This window comes from Hipposideros armiger, unplaced genomic scaffold (genome assembly GCF_001890085.2).
Source record: "Hipposideros armiger isolate ML-2016 unplaced genomic scaffold, ASM189008v1 scaffold_167, whole genome shotgun sequence".
NCBI classification, from domain to species: Eukaryota; Metazoa; Chordata; class Mammalia; order Chiroptera; family Hipposideridae; genus Hipposideros; species Hipposideros armiger.
The window spans coordinates 2,149,723-2,169,766 of NW_017731517.1; the positions used below are offsets into that span (position 1 = coordinate 2,149,723).

At 50.3% G+C, this 20,044-nt stretch overlaps 1 protein-coding gene across 2 annotated transcripts in view; it reads right to left on the reverse strand.

The window, feature by feature from the left end:
- GNG4 (G protein subunit gamma 4) overlaps positions 1-18,637 on the reverse strand; it is a 46,976-nt gene extending 28,339 nt beyond the window's left edge. Inside the window, exons 1-2 of one of the 2 annotated variants that reach the window (XM_019651790.1) lie at positions 18,359-18,637; positions 11,359-11,456 (exon numbers count right to left, since the gene is read on the reverse strand). The gene's annotated coding sequence lies outside the window, so the exon portion shown is untranslated. Of the gene's footprint in view, positions 1-11,358; positions 11,457-18,188; positions 18,276-18,358 lie in introns of those variants that run through there. The other variant, XM_019651791.1, reaches the window with a different exon arrangement.
- Between the last annotated feature and the right edge of the window lie 1,407 nt (positions 18,638-20,044).

The window sequence follows — 20,044 nt, forward strand, 5'->3', positions numbered from 1 at the left end:
GCTCCATGCTCAGCAACTGTCTCCGGAAACCTGTGGAGTCTTGTATCAAAGCACGGGGAGGTGCGCTAAAGGCAGAAAGGGGAGAGCCTGACCTGACACAGAGCAGAATGGGGACATCTCGAGGCCAAAGGACAGCCGGGGCCTCCCCAGACAGGCCTCCCTGACCTGCACTCCTCCTCCTATTCACGCTCCCAATCTTTTTTTTAAATAGATGATTTTGTTCTGAAGTATCAGGATTTTACTTTATATCGTGTGTGTGTGTGTGTGTGTGTGTGTGTGTGAGATATGGAGAGATGTGTGTGGTGTATGTGTGGGTATAGGTGTGTGTAAATTTACTTCCCATTTCATTTGTTTCCTATGAGGTTTTCAGGAGTAAGACAGGTCCAATACGGTTTGTTGTCTTTGGCTCCATCACTGTTACCTCTCACCTTTAGCAACCTGTTATTTGTCTTGGTCAAGAGTGCAATCTACAAACAGGCTCCTGAATACCACGAGAAGAGGACTGTTGGTGATTTGCAGCTCTTGGGAAATCCATAAGATGCTGCAGACTTTCTTGAAGCTGGGAACAGCTGACCTCAAGGCAGTTCCCAGGAGGGACCAGAGCTGAGGGTGATACAGGCGGCCCGAGTTTACTGTTCGGTGCCTAGAACTTTCCATCGCCATGCTTTTGCTTCCACTATTTCATTTCTTTACTCCCCCCACCCCCCAACCCCTTGCTGCTAAAAGCCACCTCCACTCATCTTCAGGCAGCATTTAGGTGCTGTCAACCCTCTTGAAAAAAGCTTTCTTGAGCTGGCCACTCCCGTTTCTATGACACCACTGGCCTCTCAGGTCCTCACAGCATCAGACCTTATAATCTCTATCCAAACAATTGTGAGCGTGTCTTTTCTTCCTTTCTAGACTGCCAGCTCTTTGGAGGGCAGATGTCTGTTATGTTCATTTTTATACACTCAGGGCCTCCAGCAAAGGGGCTTACTCTCAGTTGATATTTAATTAACTGAATTGAAGGCAAAACAACAAACAAGCAAACAAACAAACAACCCAGCACCAACTCTCTTCTCTGAGTCAATGCCACAGGGGCAGAAAAATGACGGCCTCTACAGAGGTTCACGTATCGCCAGCTGTAAAGGTTCCAGGTCTTAATAATTCTTTTGAAGGGCATGTTTATTTTTAAATGATATCAACCTAGTTTTATGTGTTCATTCTAAAGATCCAAACTCCACAGGAAAATATAAAGAAAAATTCCCTGTAAGTTCGTTATTTTAGTAAGATAATTAAGATGCCTGTTTACAGCTTTTCTGACTTCATTCCATGAAAAAAAAATAATACATAGCAGCTCTAATATTATGATTACTTTAACAATCAATTTTAGTGGAGGAATTTTAGACCATTCAAAGGCTGGAGTAGAATGGGATAACGGGACTCTTCGTTTGGCTCCTTTCAGGTAGTAACAACCACATCTGCAAAAATCCATGGAATGGTCAGGCTGGAATGGACCCCCAAACTCCCTGTTGGAGCAGGTTTCAATGTCCTCACAATTGCCTGGCCAAATGACCATTCAGGCCCTCACCCCAACGCACACCTAACAAGACCTGTGGACAAAGGGACGGTCAGATGACATGTCTGGCAGCAGTGGTGGCTGTGTTCAGAGGTCATGGAGAACCTGTCATGTGGTCCCCAGTCCCAGCCTCCAGAGCCATCTCATCCTGCCTTGAAGCAAAGCTTCTCCAGCACCTGCTCATTCTGTGAAGTTCCACTGACTTTACAACAACTCTTCCTTCTGCTGAAGACCCCAGAGCTGGCTTCTGTTTCTTGGAATGGACATGAAGTTTTCTGAAGCTAGGACTGGGTGGTTGACAGCTGCGTTAGGGCCCCTGCACACATCTGTATGACACTGCTCTGGCCACTAGTTCCTGGTTTTTCCCCCAGGCCACTGAGGTGTGGCTGTGACCCACACGGTTGTGGGGCCAAGAGATGGTTTCTGGACACCTAAGGCCCACTCTGCATAGAAACAGCAAAGAACAAAATGCATCGCATGGTTTTCATAAATAGCTGCTACGACCTAATAATCTATTCACTATTTTCCCCCATATGTTCCTGAGCAAACAAGATGAGATTTCCAACCTGCTTTTTATTATGGAATATGTCAGACATATGATACTAGTTAGAGAATAACACCACAGGTACCTGGTCTATGTCCCACCCATATTATAAAATAAGACGTATATGGGGAAGTGCCCTAGATACCTCTCCATAATTCCCCCGTAATCGCACTTCTGAATTTGGTTTATTATTCCTATATATGTCTTTATTGTTTCTAAAACATGTATGTATCTCTAAACAATAGATTTTCTTATTTAAAACGTTTGTAAATGGGATAGGACTGTTTTCTGAGATTGCTGCAGCTTACTGCTGTAATGCCCACTGTATACCTTATCCCTCTATTTATCTGTTCTCCTTGGTGCAGAGCTAGTTATGTATTTCCCATATTTTGTCATTTTGTACAATAATGTTATGAACACATCCCTGAGCAAGAATTTCTCTAGAATCCATGCTAGGAGTAGAGCTGGTTGGTGCAAGTTACACACATCTCCACTTGGACTCTTCCCTTTCTTTTAAAATAGGACAGCAGTGAGATATTTGAAGCCTCCATCCGTCATAACTTCCCTTAAACCAAACACAAGCCGATGAAAGAGGCTGCTATTCTTTATTCAAGAAATATAAGAACTCTCTCTGAGACTGTTTTAGAAAGACCCTCACATCACAGTACCTTAAAACTGTCAGATACACACCATCAAAGTACTGTGAGTACTTGAACTTCACGGTGGAAGACAGCAGGCTGACACTGCGGCAGTGTCACCACACAGTGGAAGCCCCCATCAAGGTGCAGCAGTCACAGCAGGTGTCCTGCTCATCCTGGTAGTTAAGGAGAGAGCACAGGGCTGTGTGCACTCTGTAAGGGCGGGTCAGCACAGCCCCAGATGGCAGTCCCAGGCCCCCGCAGGTCTGCTTGTCATAAACAAGGCCATGTGATGGCCCCACGGCCACCCTGCATGGTGTGGGTACAGCTCAGTACCACTTAGGAAGTGTGGCCCTAGGGCTTGAGGGACACGTCCCATGGGAGGGGGACTCTGAAACACTGTCGTGGCCAGTCACCCATGGCTCTGTCCACTGGAAGCCTCAGTTCACCACGCCTCTGGGAGTAAGCGGATCTGGGGACGATGCTGCTACCCCAGGAGGCGGCGCTGTCGGTCGCTGCAGTGACTCTGACAAGCCTGGTTATGTGTCCTGCGTAACCTATTTTTTTCTCATTCTATGAGCAGTGATGTATAGGTTAATTCTCAACTAATCAAAAGATGGCCCTTACTGACAAGAAAACTCATTCTGTGAACACATCACATAAGAGTGAAAATGAACCGAGATAGCACAGTGGACACCTGCAGGGTCTGCAGGTGTGGGCAGAGCTCGTGGCCTCCCATTTGCAGGGCGCGGTGCCCTGCGCACCTCTGCGCTGTGCTGCGCACACTGACACCTCCGCGGCGGAGCCCGCTGCCAGGGCTGAATTAGAGAGTCTGCCCTGGACTGAAGGACCCTGATGCACGTCCTGGAGATGAAGCTTAAACAGCTGGGAAAAGAGTATTTTTCAGCTAGGAGCGGTGGGTGGGGAGCCAGGAGGCTCGCCTTTAATCCAATCTCTGCTTTCAGTTACTTGTATGACTGTGAATAACTTTGTCCTCCTGTATTTGTAACTGTCTGTCATCTTCCTGCCCCCAAAAGATCAGTATCAAGTAAAATGCCTCCAGTGGGAACAAAACCTGTACGACAGCTTAGCAAATTCACAGAGTATTAGACACTGTCACTTGACTTTTTTGAGATTAGGTAACAATTTAATGACTTGATCTTGAAAAAAAAAATTTAAACCAGTAATGTACTTCTCATTCTAGATTAGAAGAATTTATGACCAAATGGCTCAAAGACAGCTGTCTTCAAAAGAGGAAGAACTGACACTGAGGCTTTCAGTCTCTGACACTGCTGATAATTTGCTGCATGTTATTAGCAGGACTTCTCATACCATACAAACAGGCTGATCTGTGTAGCTCAGGTGAGCTTTGCATGGAGAATATTTTAGCAGCAGTGCAAAAAACAAAGAAAGAAAGAAAGAAAAAAGGGCACATTAAATAAGCCTGAAAATAATCTGGATATTTTCCAGGAAAAAAGATGCCGAGTCTGATAGGGTTTTCCTGAAAATGTCGACAACCTGCTGATGATCCCTGCTAAGCAGCTGCTCAAGGTGAACTGTTCCCTAAGTAGCAGAGGTGGCAGTGGTGAATGGCAGGGCTGAGGGCCAGCAGAGATCAATTCCTTATCTTTCCAGCTACTGAAGAAGCCACAGACCACAGGAGCATGGCAGCTGATCTGACCTGTGCCTGCGCCCCTGTGGAAGCACCTGAAACGACACAGGTCCTCCTGCGCCCGGTGGCTGAACTGTATGGGGACAGCTCTGAGCCACCTGAGTAAGCCAGTCAGCCAGGGGGCTGGCTCTGGCTAGTCCTCCTTTTAACCAGGTGTCAACTAGTGGCTGTGACGAGGCACCCGAGATGGACGTTGTGAGTGAAGAGGCACAAGACAAAGCTGTAAAGACCAAGAAAAAATGGGAAACGGACACGTGGCCCAGCTCATGTACAAAGTCTCTGTAAGTGAACATTTCAAGGGAAGGATACAAAGACCAGCCTTTCCATCTGACAGCAGATGAACGAAGCTCCGGTCCCAGCAAAGGTTTGGCGGGGAGGGGAACAAGGGGGAGATTCAAAACCAGAGAGGGCCGAGTTTGGGGTCTGACGTGATGGCACACTTGGTCCCACTGGTCACTAACCAGTTCCCACTTTGGCAGGGAGGGTGGGGGACCAACAGCCAGTCTCAGAACTGCCCTCTCCACTGACACAGAGAAACTCAGCCTCTGAAAATTCTCCACTCGACGCCCTGTGGAGGAGCAAGGCTGCTGAAAGACGTTTCCTGCTCTGAAGCCAGCGGCTGATGCAGAAAGGCAATGCGGAAAAAGGTAGACAGCAAATAAATGCAGGGTATATTTAGAAAATTTGCCATAATGTGACACTGTTAATGAACCACAGAGGACTATAAATGGAAAGGATTCCACAGGCTATGATTCTGATGGTTTTAAAACATAAAGGTCCCTTCTAAAATTAAAAAAAAAAATGCAGCCTCCCTTATAGTAGTACTTTTAAGGTCTATGGACTCAGAAGACAGAGAGATATAAAGAATTCAGTGATTCACTTAAATTCGTTTGTATCTTACTGAGGCACATTGCAAACTGGCCGTACACAATCAATGGCATGACATTCTGTCAATCTGCACAGGTTCCTGGTGTGGACTGGATGGATTCAGAGACGTCTGCAGGAGTCCTGGGCACCACATGAGGGAGCTGAGGGCTGGAGGAGGGGAGGTCGCTTAACCTCCTTTCACCAGCCAGTGAGTGGTTGGGAAATGGTGTCACCACACTGCTAGGGGACACCAGGTAACTGCTGGGACCTTCCTTTCACCTCTACCTGGGGGAACCTGAGCATCCTTCCTTTCACTGGACAGGTGAGCCCAGACAAGGGTGGGGGGAACTGGCTGTGGAGAGAGAACATCTTGACATATTGGCCTCTGCTTTCTCTCTGGGCTTCCTTGTACCTGACCTTTGTCCAGCCAGCTGGAGGCACCATGCTGCCTCAAGGGCAACTAGGACGATTAAAGCAGGAATAGAAAGACAAAGGTATTTTGCTCTTGACTTTCAAAGTCGGTTCTGGAAGCCTGCCTCAGGGACAAGTTTGGATGCCAAAGCTTTTATTTCTGTGAGGGCAGCTCTCTCAGAATGGGAGGACTCCAAAGGCGCCTAGACAGGGAACAGAGAAGGGCCAGGGTGGACCTGTCCCTAGGACACCTGTACTGGGAGAGGGGTGGCGAGTAGCACAGGATAGCCCAGGGGCCTGGGGACGCAGGTGTAAGGACAGCAGACAACACTGAGAAGCAGGCCTGCTGCCTCTGTCATCACACTTGGAGCCACGGCCATAGCAACTGGTGGCCACGTTCTCCAAGGGCCTCCCACCAACAGCCCCGAAACCACTGTGGGTGCCCAGAGACAGTGGTGAGTCTCGTCCAAACCACCTTATGCAAAACTCTCATGTCAGGAGCCCAGGGGTCACAGGCACCTCCTCCAGCAGGGCGGGGACCCGCCACGCTGAGAGGTGGTGGTGTGTATGTGCCCTGGCATTTTGCTTCTGTACCTGGGAGGGGCACCGCTAACTTGGAATCTGGCACCCTATTTGGGGTCATTTTTTTCCCCCTTGAAAGGCAGATCATGCAACAGACAGCGTGGCAGCCCCGTTTCCATCTGGCTCTGCTGTTGCCTTGGCCAATCGGCACTTCTCTGACCGTAGCTTCTCTCGAGAATGGGGATGAAGATTCCTGCCTCCAGCACTTCTGAAAAGAGCAAGTGGACCAGGAATGTGGATGGGGAACGTGAGCTTTTCGTAAACTACAACATGTTGATCAAATCCTGGCTGTGGCTCCTTTGAAAATCTAAGCACGGTCTGTAAAATACTTGGAATACAAACGAAGCAGATGTACCTGGAAGGTTTTCAGGTAGTGTGTTTAATTAAAAAAAAAAAACTTAAAATACTGCCTCAAAATTCCTCTGACTTATTTCAGTCATAGGCTGAGGGATGGGGGATGCTTTATATGAAAGAGCAACAGAATTAGAATGAACAAAAGAATTATGAAGTAGAAACAGATGTTTGATGACGAGAGAATTTTACATGCATAAGCTGCTGTGCTTAGCCAGTCTCTATTTACCCAGCCGGGGAGGCGCTTTGAAACCACTAAAAACAGAGACAAGGCAGAGGCTTGGATCAGAAAACAGCTCAGTCTGCACCTGGCGTCAGGCAAAGCTGGGTGAGCAGGGCTTGGGGAGCCGACCTTTGACCCCAGGGGACACTCACAGGTGGATATGGACTTGAGCACACTTCCAAAAAGCAGCACAGGCAAGCAGCTGTTAGGACAACCCCTCCACTGACCAAGAAGAGCGCCCAGGACCTGAGCTCCTGCCCGCCCACCTGCTGGGTTCATCTTCTGGTGCTCCTGTCTGCAGCAGCCCTGAACTGCCGCCTCTGGGTCCCTGCCAGGCAGGAGGCAGGCGACAGGCGACAGTGGGCAAGTGTGGGCCCTGGAGCCAGCCAGCTGAATTTTGAATCCTGGATCTACTCCTTACTCACTAGGCAACTTTGGGCCACTTACTTAACCTCACACTTTTTTCAATTGCAAAACGGGAAGAGAAACCCCTGTATTAATTTCCTATTGCTGCTGCAACAAACTGCCACGAACATGGCTTCTAACAACACAAATTTATTGTTTTACAGTCTGGCGTTAGGAGGTCCACAGCATCAGTGGTGCTGCTGCTGGGGGGTGGCGGTGGGGTGGTGATATATGGGGGAGAGGTTGGTTTCTTGACGTCTCTACTTCTAGAGGCTGCCTGCACGGTTCGTGCCCCTCCTCCAAAGCCAGCAGCCTAACATCCTCCCCTCTGACACTCCCGTCCTTCTCTTTAAAAAACACTTGTAGTGACACTGGGCCCACCAAATAATCCAGGATAACTCCCCCAGCTCAAGATTCTGAACTTAATCACATCTGCAAGCTCTCTTTTGCTCTCTTTTAAGGTAACATATTCACAGGTTCTGGGTATTAGGGTGTGGCCATCTTTGGGGGTTATTATTTTTTCTCCGACAAGAGTTGTCAAGGACCTGGAATAAATACTTAACACAATATAAGACACATAGAGCCTGGCATGCAGCAAGCACGCCATACATGTCAGTTATTATTATTTGCTCAGGCAGAAACTCTCAGCCCGGAAAGCCTTCACCACTCGGTCTGGCCCAGGGGTTGGCAAACTGCAGTTCGCGAGCCACATGCGGCTCTTTGGGTATGACGTTCCGTCTCAAAAGTTTGCCGACCCCTGGAAGAGCCAATCCTGTCCCTCACAACAATTTAAANAGAGAGAGAGAGAGAGAGAGAGAGAGAGAGAGAGCGAGAGCGAGAGCGAGAGCGAGAGAGCGAGAGAGAGAGAGAGAGAGAGCGAGAGAGAGATGTCATCTCTAAAATGTCATTTTGGATACACAAGTATTTTTGTTATATGCCAAGGAGGTGCCATATCACAATCTTGGGAACAGTTTTTCCTGATTGTCCTGTTGTTTCTCTCACCTTAACAGGGTCAGTGGAATTAGAACATCCACTTGAAACCAAATTTAGATGAGCTTCTTAGGGGTGACTAGGAGAGTGCTTTTGACTAAGGTATGGACCCCCTGGCTGAATCCAAGCCAGTTCATGTTGATTTGCAGACAGCTGCTCTGGGGAACTTTGGGCCATAGCCAGTCCTTTCTGATGCTAAAAAAAAAGGAAGACTCACATTATGCTTTCTGGTATGTTGCATTGAAATATTTTCTGTGACATGACTGATACAAATTTTTGTATCACTATAGAGGCTAATAGAGAAAAAAGGTGAGGGCGACTTCCCAATAAATGCTATTGTTTGAACTCTCAGGAAGGTCAGACTTTCTAGTTGCCTAAAGAAGATCTCATGGTTTCCAGGTCTACATACAACAGGAGTCGGCCAACTGTGACTCACGAGCCACATGTGACTCTTTGGGTATGTTCTGTCTCAAAAGTTTGCCAACCCCTGGAAGAGCCAATCCTGTCCCTCACAACAACTGAAAAATTGTTCGAGAGCCATAAATATATTTTTACATAATCACCATTATGTGAATAATATTCTTTAAAAATTTTATAAATGAAACTATGATAGTTTTATTTTCATTTTCAATTTTACTTTAGAGCCTGCGGCTTGCGAGCCACAATTTACTGACCCCTGGTGGCTCTTCCGTCTCAAAAGTTTGCCAACCCCTGGTCTGGCCCAACCCTTTCCTCTGGCCAGACCCCAAGACCTCCTTCTGGAAGCCTTCCCTGACCTAGGCTGGGTCTGTTGTCCGGACCAGACCCTGTGTTCAGGCGGGACCTGTTCTTATTTCTGTGTTGTGTTAAAATCATCTTCCTCCCTCACCAGATTGTTAACTCCTCAAGAGCTGGGACCTCCCCGTCTCATTCCGCATCCTTACCCCCTGGCACACGACACACAGAACATTCACGCGTCTTATCAACGATTAACGGTCCTTCCTGACTCCTCAGCAGACAAGGGTGATGTAGGTTCTGGCACCTGTGGGGCACCCAGAACCACGAGCTGCTGCTACCTGTGGGGTGCCGGGGGAGGCCTGCATTTTAGGGTGTTCATGGAGAGAAGCTGCTTTCCCCATTGGGAAGGCAGAACCCTGCATTCAGCCTGGAATGGAGACCTGGGGTCCTGCCGCTGTTCCAGCCACATGGTTTGTGGGCAGTTACCATCTCCCAGTTCCAAGAGGGCAGAAGAAACTGGTACAGGAAAGGGGGACCGGGACGCTTAGGTAGTCTGGGGGTTATCAGATGCAAGGAAGAAGGACCCACAGAAATCACCTGGTTCAGTGCTTTGTAAAACATAAAACACAGGGTCCCAGGCTCTAGCCCCAACCTGCTGAGGCAGAATGTTTAGGGCTGAGGCAAATGGTGGTTTTGATAAAACTATCCAAAGTGATTCTGCTATGCAGCCAAGTTTGGGAACTGATAATCTCCCCTTAATCTTACAGACTGTGCCACTAATAAATGGCTCCCAACACAGGTATGCAAAACGGGAGGGCAGCCAGGGCAGTCCATCATTTAGCAAACTTACTGTTGACCTGCCAGGCCACATTTCAAGAACACAGTCATCTCCTCTTACCGGAGGGGGATACGTTCCAAGACCCCCAGTGGATGCCTGAAACCAGATAGTACCAAACCCTACATACACTATGTTTTCTTCCTGTACATGCATACATTTTCACTTAAAGGAAGCAGTTTACGGCTTCTCTCTGGCATGTCCAGCATCACTATTCTTGTGCTTCTGGGCCATGATGAAGTACATAAGGGTGACGTGAACACATGCAGTGTGATACTAAGATAGTCAATCTGATAACCGAGATGCCACTAAGTGACAAACGGGCAGAGTCTTGACAGTGTAAAGATGCTGCACAAAAGGATGGCTCACGTCCCGGGCGGGATGGGGAGGGAAGGCATGAGATTTCATCATGCTGCTCAGAACATGCACAATTCAAAACTTAAGAACAGTTAATTTCTGGAATTTTCCATTTTTAATATTTTTGGACCTCAGTTGACCATGGGTAACTGAAACTGCGGATAAGGGTGGGCTACTGTGTATGAAACAATTCTCACTGAGCCGTGCCTCCTAACCCATCCTGGTCCATAGGAGAGGGGACCAGGGGATGGCCTCTCTGCTCTAGTCACTCCCAAGTCTTCAAGACATGGGGCCTGTGATCCAGCTGACCAGGGCACCCTCTGGAGGGGTCTACGTCAGGGCTCTATTTCTCTCTGGCCACCGCCTGGCACCTGGTCGATCGGGAGCCCAGTCTGGGTGACTGTCCACAGAACAGTCATGCTGTTTGGTGCAAGAGGTCTCCATCCTGTGTCATGTTGCTCAGCATCTCTTCCTCTGCCTTGAGTTATGCTGCCAAATGCACCTCTTGGGGTGCAGCTGCTTTGTCTGCTGGGGGCGTCAGGAGGAGACAGAGGGGAACAGGAGCCTGGTCCTGCCAAGGAAGGCAGCCGGGCAAAGAGTCTGTGGGCCCATCTCGTTGAAACCCGCTCTGTCCTTGCTGACTCCCAGCATATCAGACACGCTGATTTCACAGGCACCTTTGTCTTGGAGCAGGACAGCAAGGCCTTCTGTTAGCACCTGTTTCTCCCGCACTCCCGTCTCCCTTCCTGCTTTGATTTTTCTTCCAAGCATTTATTACATTTTAAGATGCTTATTTACTCATTTACTTATTTTAAGTTACTTTTGACTTTGACTTCTTATTAAATTGTATTAAAATGTATTAAATTCTATGAAGGCAGGGTTGTTTGTTGCACGCCCCCCCATCCTCCCCCACACTGTCTGCTTTTTGTTCATGGCTGTGTCCCCAGCACAGAGGATAAGCAGCAGACAGGGAGGAAGTGCAAGAGGAGAGAGAGAGACCCCACTGTGGCCGCACCTCACAGTTCACAGCGCAGTTCCAGGGGGAAGCGGGCAGGAAAACCAGCCGGCCTGCCCTACCCCCCAATCTGAGTTGCCATCGTTACTGTCAAGCAGGGCCAGGGCCCAGCCCTCCTGCCTCAGGCCACCAGAGCTTGGGGGCAGGTAGAGGGGACCAGGGAGTTTGGGGAAGACATAAAACAAAAACTCACCCTTGGGTAGACACACACGCTCCCCGAAGGCTAATAAGCTGTAGCACCCCCAACGTCAACAGGCAGTGAGAGATGGTGGGAGCAGCATCAGGCCAGATCTGCAAGTGTCAGGGGGACAAAGAAGCATAAACAAGAGACAGAGCTGTAACTGCTGGGACACTGAAGCAATGAGTCATCGCAGCGCTGCTGGCGGCTTTGCTGCTGCTTCGCAGAGCCTGGCGGCTGAGCAGCCAAAGGGACCGACGGGCGGGGGTCCTTTCTGAGGGACCTCAACACATGAAAACCTGCCTTAGAAAGAGCATGCATTTTACAGTCGTTTTCGTTTTGCCCCAAGCTTCATATCTGCTTTTTGGAGCCTCCCTACTGGGTTTAGCATGCCTGGGAACCCCCTGGGAGGCCAGTCCACCACCGTGTGGCTTCACCTGGGCACCAGCGACTCCACCTGTCTCTAGCCCGACTCCTGCTCCACCTGGACTCACCTTCTCACCTGGCAGATAGGTCACCCACACTCTTTCCACGCGCCCGGCTTGCACCTCCTCTTCTAGTCACTAATCAGGTCGTGTTACCCTCTCTGTCCAGTCCAGGCCCAAACTGGGAACTCTGGGTTCCCCAGATGCCTGTCTCTCTTCCCTTCCCCATTTGGTCAGACAGCAGTGCCCACCAAGCGAGGGCCTGAGCCCTCTAGGGAAGACCACAGTCCACCTACCAGCTCTGCCTGCCCTCCCTCCTCTGCCTCCTTCCCCTGACTTGCCCGACACAGTATGGAGGGCCAGGTGGGGCTGTGAACTCCTGCATTTACCTACAGCGGCCCTGGTTGCCTCCTTCACAGAGTAGACTCATCCATCACCTGGCTTGGTCTGCCTTTCTGCTCTACACCACCCCCCATACTCTGAGCCTTTGCACATACGGTTCCCTCTGCTTGGAACACCCTTTCTCATTTGTCTGGATTGAAAAAAAAATCGTCCTCAGCTTTCCAGGGTCCCTGAAGACGTGACCTCTGCTGTGAGGCTCTCTTGGGTCCCACTTGCTGTTCCTATAACAGGTGCCCCCACAGCACTTGAAATGTGTCTGTCACAGCATTAGCCTAGCGGTAAGGGAGCTGTTGGACACACATGTTCCCTCCAGATCCTGAGTCCTGTGAAGGGTGTGACTATGTCTTATTCATCTGAAGCCATCAGTGCCTAAAACATCTGGTGCATAGCCTGTAGGGGCCTGTCACGTATCCCGTAAATGAATGCCTTAGAAACATATGGTTTACATAGTTTATTGCTTTCAGCAAGACATGCACAGAAAAAGTCCTTCCATAGTATGCAGCCTGGTTAGCGGCAGTAACGCCCAGGAAAGCCTGAGAAAGGCCGACCACCTGGAGGGCTGGCCATGGTGAGGACCAGCGGGACTCTGGGATGCAAACCCCGCGACACAGAAAATTTCTGTTTAATAAAATTGTGCCTGGCTCCAGGCCAATGATCAACTTAGTTCAGTCACTATTTAGTTTAACAGAATCGAGCACAAAGGGAGGGTTTGGAGAGAAACTGGGAGTTCAGAGGAATGGGACCCAGTAGAGAGCACAGTGAAGCTGGGGGTGGGGGACTGGTTCCCTGGTGCAAGACACACAGTGCTTTTGTCCTGCATCTCCTAACAGTCCTGAGAATGGGCCATGACAGAGCGGCGGCTGTGGGCACACTTGCTGTGGGGGAGACAGAGAAAGCACAGAAGAGCCAGTTCTACCAGCTCAACCAAGTGGAGGAGAATGGTGCTGGGTCACCAATCCCAAATGAAAGGGCAGTGGGTAAAGCCACTCCATGACAGGGACAGGGTGGGCGGTCCAGAGCGGGGTCTAGGTAGGAAGACTGCAGTGACCTTGTCCCTGGCAGATGAAATTCACCTGGAGAACAGAGTATGTGACGCTGATGAAGTAGCGGATCTGCACCTCACCTTGTTCCGGAAAGAGCGCAGTGGCTGAAGTCACTGTCAGTTTCCTTGTGTTATTGCCCTTGGAGTTCTATGCTTTGGGATTCTCTGCTCAGGTTCATCATCTCTTCTCGGCCACACCCCAGACCCACCACTGCCCTTACGAGTCCAGAAGCCTGACTGTGTCACCTCCCTGTAATGCTGGCTTCCCCGTCTATACCATCGAACAGCCACTTGTCCACTTCAGTCATCTGTTGCCATAACCAGGATGCAGCCCTCCCTGGTCCGTGTGGCCCCACAGGTGTCAGCGGGTAAATAAGCATCTGCACGGTGGGGCCCCCAGCTAGTAAGTGAAGTTATCTGGGGCAGGCAGAAAACGGAACTGTTGCAAGACTGGTGACAGAAACTAAACCAAATAGGGATTATTTATGCTGCGTTAGCATACCACAGGCTCTCCGAGCAAAGGTCCTGCTGGAAATGCTGAACGGGCTCAGAACACACCACCCCAAAACATGCCCCTCTGGCACAAGAATTATTTTGAGCTGCAGGCAAATAAAAAAGAGGAGGAACTCTTGGCCTCACCCTTTCTGCTTAAAAGCGGGGCATATATTTCCCGTTGTGAAGATGTACCTCTCCCTCTCCCATCCCCAGGGGAAGAAAACCTCCATTATCACCAGAGAGAAGGTTGGCAACCGCACGGGTCTGCACAAACAAACCTTACTAAAATAATCCTCATCTTCCATTAGTTTCCTCCATATAGCTACCTTCCCACAATTTACTGCCCCTAGAAGCTCAAACCCCCTTTTCTTTGTCTTGTCACTTTCCCGCAAGTTACCTTCTTTGTTAAAATGGTATATAAGCTCTCGAGCCTAACCTTTTCTTCAGTTTTCTCTTCTTCCCTGTGGAGCTCCTATGTGCCTGTATAATAAACCTTTCTCCTGTTAAACTGGCTCTTTATTTGCTGTTCAGTTCTCCTGTTGTCAGTTTAATTCACAGGCCCCAGACACTAAATCTAAGAGGGTAGAGGAAAAGTTTCTTTCCTCCTCTACAGTTTTCATCAAAGGTCTGCACAGCAGGACAGATGTCCCCCACATCAGGCTGGACAGCACTGCAGAGGAGGACACCAGTTCTTGGGCATGCCTGGACCCTCACAGATAAGGAAAGCTGGGAAGATGGAGGCCCACTGTGATAGTGGGTCCTACAGATAAGAAGGGGTCCTCTAGCAGCAGAGATTCAGTCTGTGAGGGTCCTGGGCTGCCAGAACCTCCTGATGACAGGAGTATTAGGAGACAAAACACAGCTCTTTCCAAGGTGTAGTAATGATTTGATTCTGGGCACATAAAGGTGGGCTGTTGCTTGACCTGGAAGCAGACCTCGCTGTATGGGCAGCATGCAGTGGGTGGGCAGCAAACACAGGCGGCCCCGCCTCCCGGAGCCTGACCCCAGGCAGACAGTCCCAGCTGGAGCCCACCCCACAGCTGTCTGCCATCCTTGTCTTTGCCCCTCCAACAGTGTCAGAACCTGGGCCACAGAGCCCTCCGGCCACCGGAGAGCACCCTGCGGGCCCCAGGCTGCCCTTGGCAACTCCCCAAATGGCTTTGCTGTCCCCCCTCGGTATTTCCCTTGCTCATTGCTTCCTGTTCTCTGACTCCATTTCTCCTACCTGGACCTTCATACCTGCACACTGCTTTGGTAATCTCTTGATTTTACCTGTTTGTGTGATGAAACACCACAAGTCAACCCAGTTGAGTTCAGGGGATGGGACCATGAGGACATATTCACTTGTCATGGTAACACCTTTTGCTTTAGTTGTAAAGGTGTTCTAATAAGGTTTTTTAAACAATTAATCTGTCCTTCTTCCCAATGCTGTCGCCCTGCCCCTCCTCTGATGGTGGTGAGGCAGAGAGGAGTGGAGGAGAACCCGTAACTGTCAACTGGATGTGAACACCAGGATAAACGAGAAAAGCAGGAAGGTACAGTGAGTGGATGGAGGGTTGCTACCCGAGTGTGCACACCTTTGTGTGGGGAGAAGCAACAAGTTGGGCCCCAAGGGATGCTAAAGCATTTCTTCTGCCCCTTCTATCTTCCTCAGCCTCATGGCACATGTCCCACTGGAGGGCCATCCCAGCCACCAGGAAGCAGCGTCCTAAGAAATCTGAGAGGAGCAGCACATCCTGTCCTTTGGGGAAGGAGGTCATGCACAGCCCCTGGGGTGGGTCACACACTGTGCTTCTCCTCTTCCCATCTCACTCGCCCTCACCCCCCATGTTGCATATGCTTTTCCTTGGTTAAAGCCAGCACGATCTGCCAAAACACTCCCGGACAGAAAGGACACCTGTGGTCCCCATCACTTTTTGCTAAAGAGAAACCTGTGGTGTGAGGATTTGTGAGGCCACCCACATGGTGCTTCGGGCTGAAGCACAACAACCCCCTTCAGTGCTGGCTCCTCTGGGCCCCCACCCCATCTGGTCCCCCCAGGCTGGGCCCTCACCTCTGCTCAGCACCCGGGGCCCACTGCTCAAGTACTACACCTTCAGTACGCCCGCACTCCCACCTGCACAAGACGTGCCACGGTGCGTGCCCAGGTCCACGAGGAACACTGGCTGCACACCAGCTGCCGCCTGACCACACTAAAGCCTGACAAGGTGGTGCAGAATGTTCCAGCCTGCGTGTTGAACTCATCTAAGTCCCTGCTGTCCTCGCTGCAGTCGTTTTTTCCTTCAGTAGTACTTTCTGCCTCTACTTCCTTCCCCAAATGGAAATTTCATTTGCATTTCTTTTCATTTCTGATCATTTAAGATATTTGCTTTATTCTTCAGATGCTTTTAATCACCTAGTTAAACATCTTCTCGTATTATTATGCTAATGTCTACATACTATAATGGACCTCCCTGTTTGTCCTTTTCTGACACTCAGCTTAGCTTCTGATTTTCAATGAAAATACCTTGGCTAGCTACTGTTGAAAGGATGTTTTATAATTTTGTTGGTGTATTAAAGAAATTAAATTTCAGTTTCTGGTTTACAAAAACTGAAAAAATAATCTCTGTATCTGAATACTAAGTCTCTTTATGCCTATGTATGTCTAGATTGAATTAAAATAGCAAATTAAAAAGGAAAAGCTGCAACATTAGACAGTATATGTTCATATAGGCGTTCTGAGAACAAATCAGGTACTATCTTAAAGACACTGTTTTAAAATTCCATGAAGAAAAAGGGAAGTCTACTGAGATGCACTGCATTTCAGGCATTCCCTCCTCTTTAAGTAGAACAAAAATGAGACAAAGTAAGAAAAATGTGATAGTAAGACGTGGCTATAAATAAATGAGGCTGATCTGTCTTTTCTCAGTCATTTGGCTGCTTTCCTCAGGAAGCGGTAGCGTGTGAGTGTGAGAGAGGCGGCATAACACATAGTCACTAAAGCCCTACCCCATCCTCCCGAGACAGCTAAGGGGGACCTGCCCCTCCAGTTCCCACCTGATGTTCTACCACTTCCAAGAATGTACAGAGATGTGTGGGCCTCAGGGACTGTGACTTTGGCATTAAAAGCTGTAACATTAATACGGGGAAAGCTTTTTCCTGGTTTCTTCACCATAGACAAAGGCAATGGCCTAGCTAACGATGGGCCAAGAGGGACTGACCCTTCAGCTGTGCTGTTTCTCAGCTGCCTTCCTTCAGGCAATTGTAAGGAGGCTGAAGATTGGAGCCTCATGTCAGCGGAGAAGCAAACAGCAAGTCTATTGTCCTCGTCATTTCAGCCTGATAACCCCAGATGAGGCCACACTCGTCAAACTAGCAAAGCATCGCAATGCAATACACACTGTATGTACACCAGCACCGGCTATTGATTAAGTGCTATGTCCACCTCTCCTCATGACTGATAACTGAGCCAGCCCCGCACTTTGGAAATAATTCAGTTTACAGGTACAGCGGCTCATTTCTCAGGACTGGAAAGGCCTTTCCATGCATCACCTCTGTTGCTCCCACAGTAGCCTCTGCAGGGAACAGGGCCAGATCCATGGTTCGCCTCCCCACAGCGGGCAAATCTCAGGAAAAGGATTTTCCCCAAAGAACCCAGAGGCCACACAGAGCCCAGGTCCCTTCGCTGCCGCTTTAAGGCATTTGCCACAGGATTTTCCGGTCCCACTCTGAGAGGGAGCATCACAGGAGGACTGAGGAGCGGATGGCAGGCCTGACACGTTTTCATGGGGACACCAGCGCAGCCCAGCAGGCCTCTGGCTGTGACGAGCCTTTTACAGCTCAGGGAGGGAATAGCAAGTGAGGAAAACCTGGAGAAGGGGGTTTGGGAGGGGAGAGACCGGGTCGGTGTCCACCATCCACTTTACCACTTGATTAAACTTTGATATTTTTGGATTTCCTAACACCCTAGCCCAGGATACATAAAAATAAGCAAATCCTCCCAAATTAAGACGTCTTCTTTAGCCACACCTCTGCCCCCCTCGCCCTCTCGTTATTATTACGAAGGCAATTAAAATATTAAAAGAGAAGCCGCCTGGCGCGCGCCACGAATGCGGCGCATTTCAGCACCAGCCTCGGGGACAGACGCCATAGGGAGGGGACAAACCCTCGCCGTGTCGCTCCAGGAACTGCTCTCCAGGCAGGTGTCACGGGGGGCTGGGAATCAAGAAGCCTCCTGCAGGCGCTCGCCAAAAGCATTTCCCCCAAACAAAACGGCCAACTGGCCAGCCCACCCCTCCCAGGACGGTCCTGTTCCACGGGGACATCCCAGCCGAGACACGAGCGGCCGCTCCGTGACCTACATATGGACAAGGGTCCCCAGGAGCCTCGCCGCTTCCAGCCGGAGAACGGGCGACCCCCAGGAGAACCCCCTCAGCGGTCCGCCCGCACGTGCGCTCGGCCGAGGGCCCCGGGTTCCAGGTGCCGCGCACCCGCCCGCTCACCTGTGCCGGCCCCGGCGGGTCGGTCCTCGGAGCGCGGCATTGCCACTCGGGTCCCGGGACCGTCCTCCGGCTCCCGGACGTTCCCGCCCAATCCCCCTTCCTTTCGGTCCCGCGCCCCGAGCCCGCCGAGCCCGGGCTGGCCCGTCCCCACAGACCCGGCCGCCACTCACCGAGCGCCGCTCACGCGCGGGCTTTGTCTCCAGCGCGGCGCGCGCGGGGGGCCAGGCCGCGCCGCATCGTCCCAGTGGGCGCGGGCGGGCGGGCGCGGGCGGGCTCCGCGTGCGCCCGGGGGTCTCCGGGCCGCGTCGGCAGCCCCGTGTGGGAGCGAAGCCAGCCGGACGCCGAGTACTTGTCCGCTCAGCCCCTGCGCGCGGCTCTGGGGAGCTTCCAGGCCGGAGGTGGTCGCGCCCGCTACGCAGCGGGGTCTCCCCGGGCGCCCGGGAGGGGCCGGGAAATCCCGCCCGCCGCCTACGTCACTGGTGCGTCACCGGGGCTCCCGCGCCGGGGCTCCGTGCGCCCCGCCTCCCACCCTTTGTCCACACCCCCCACCAGCTCCACGCTCCCAGCTGGGTGGGCGATCAGCGTCCAAACGGCACCCCCCACCCGCGCTCGGCCCGCGCCCCCCGGCCTCCCAGCGCTCAGCCTGGAGCGCGCGCCGCCCAGGGCTGGGGGAGGAGAGGCGGGGATGGTGACAGGGGTCCTTGCGGGATCTGAGGCTCCTGTATCCTTATCCTCGCCTGGGGGCTCGTGCCAGGGACACGCCAGGCTGGGCGCGGCAGTTCGCACCTGACACAGAGAAATACATAATGTAGCCCCTCACCCCGGGAACAGTGCATGCAGAAGCGCTTACTACCTGTAAATATTCACACTTCCCGGGAAGGCTAATGACGCCGTTGCTGCGTGACGGGACGTGCGGGGCCACCCAGCCGCCAGCGCTCGGAGTGAGAGCCGGTCGGCGGCCAGGAGGCGGGAACGCACTCCCGGTATTCGGTGTTCGCGGGGAGCAGAAACCGGTTCAGCATGGAGCTGTGTCTTGCTTTTTTATTCAACCTTAGACACATTACCTGCCTTTTAATGGGCCTGTTTAGGTCATTACTTATGTAATTATCATGTTGGGTTGAAATCTACACTCTCGCTATTTGTTTTTATTTGTGCTATTATTCTTCATTTATTTTTTTCCTGCCTCTTTTTGAAATAACAGAATAGTTTAGTATTCAATTCTATCTCAAGTTTTGGCTTCTATCCTCCCTCGTTCTCCTAGTTCAAAAGTTTATAATATGCATCTTTAACTTACCACAGTCTGCCTTCAAATAGTATGACACTACTTATAAGATTTTTACAGTATGCTTCCATCCCCCCTCTTCCATCCTTTATTTTCTTCATATTTCCCTTTTACGTGTATAATAAACCCCACAACACATTATTTTGCTTTAAGCTCTCATTGTTCTTTTAACAACTTTTGAAATGATTTTAAAAAGTCTCATTTATTTTTATTAATTTATTTTTTTAACTGGGGTAACAGTGTTTAAAAACATTGTATAAATTTCAGGCGTACAATACTATAATTCATATCTGTATAGTCGACTTTGCATGCTCACCACCCAAAGTCTAGTTTCCTTCTGTTACCATATATTTGTACTCCTTTATCCATTTTGCCCTCCCCCACTTTCCTCCCCCTCTAGCTACCACCACTCTGTTGTCTGTATCCATGAGTTTGTTTTGTTAGTTCGTTCGTTACTTTTTTGTTTTATACTCCACATATGAGTGAGATCATAAGGTGTTTGTCCTTTTCTACCTATTTCACCTGGCATAATACTTTCAAGAGCCATTTGTGTTGTCACAAATGGCAATGGTTC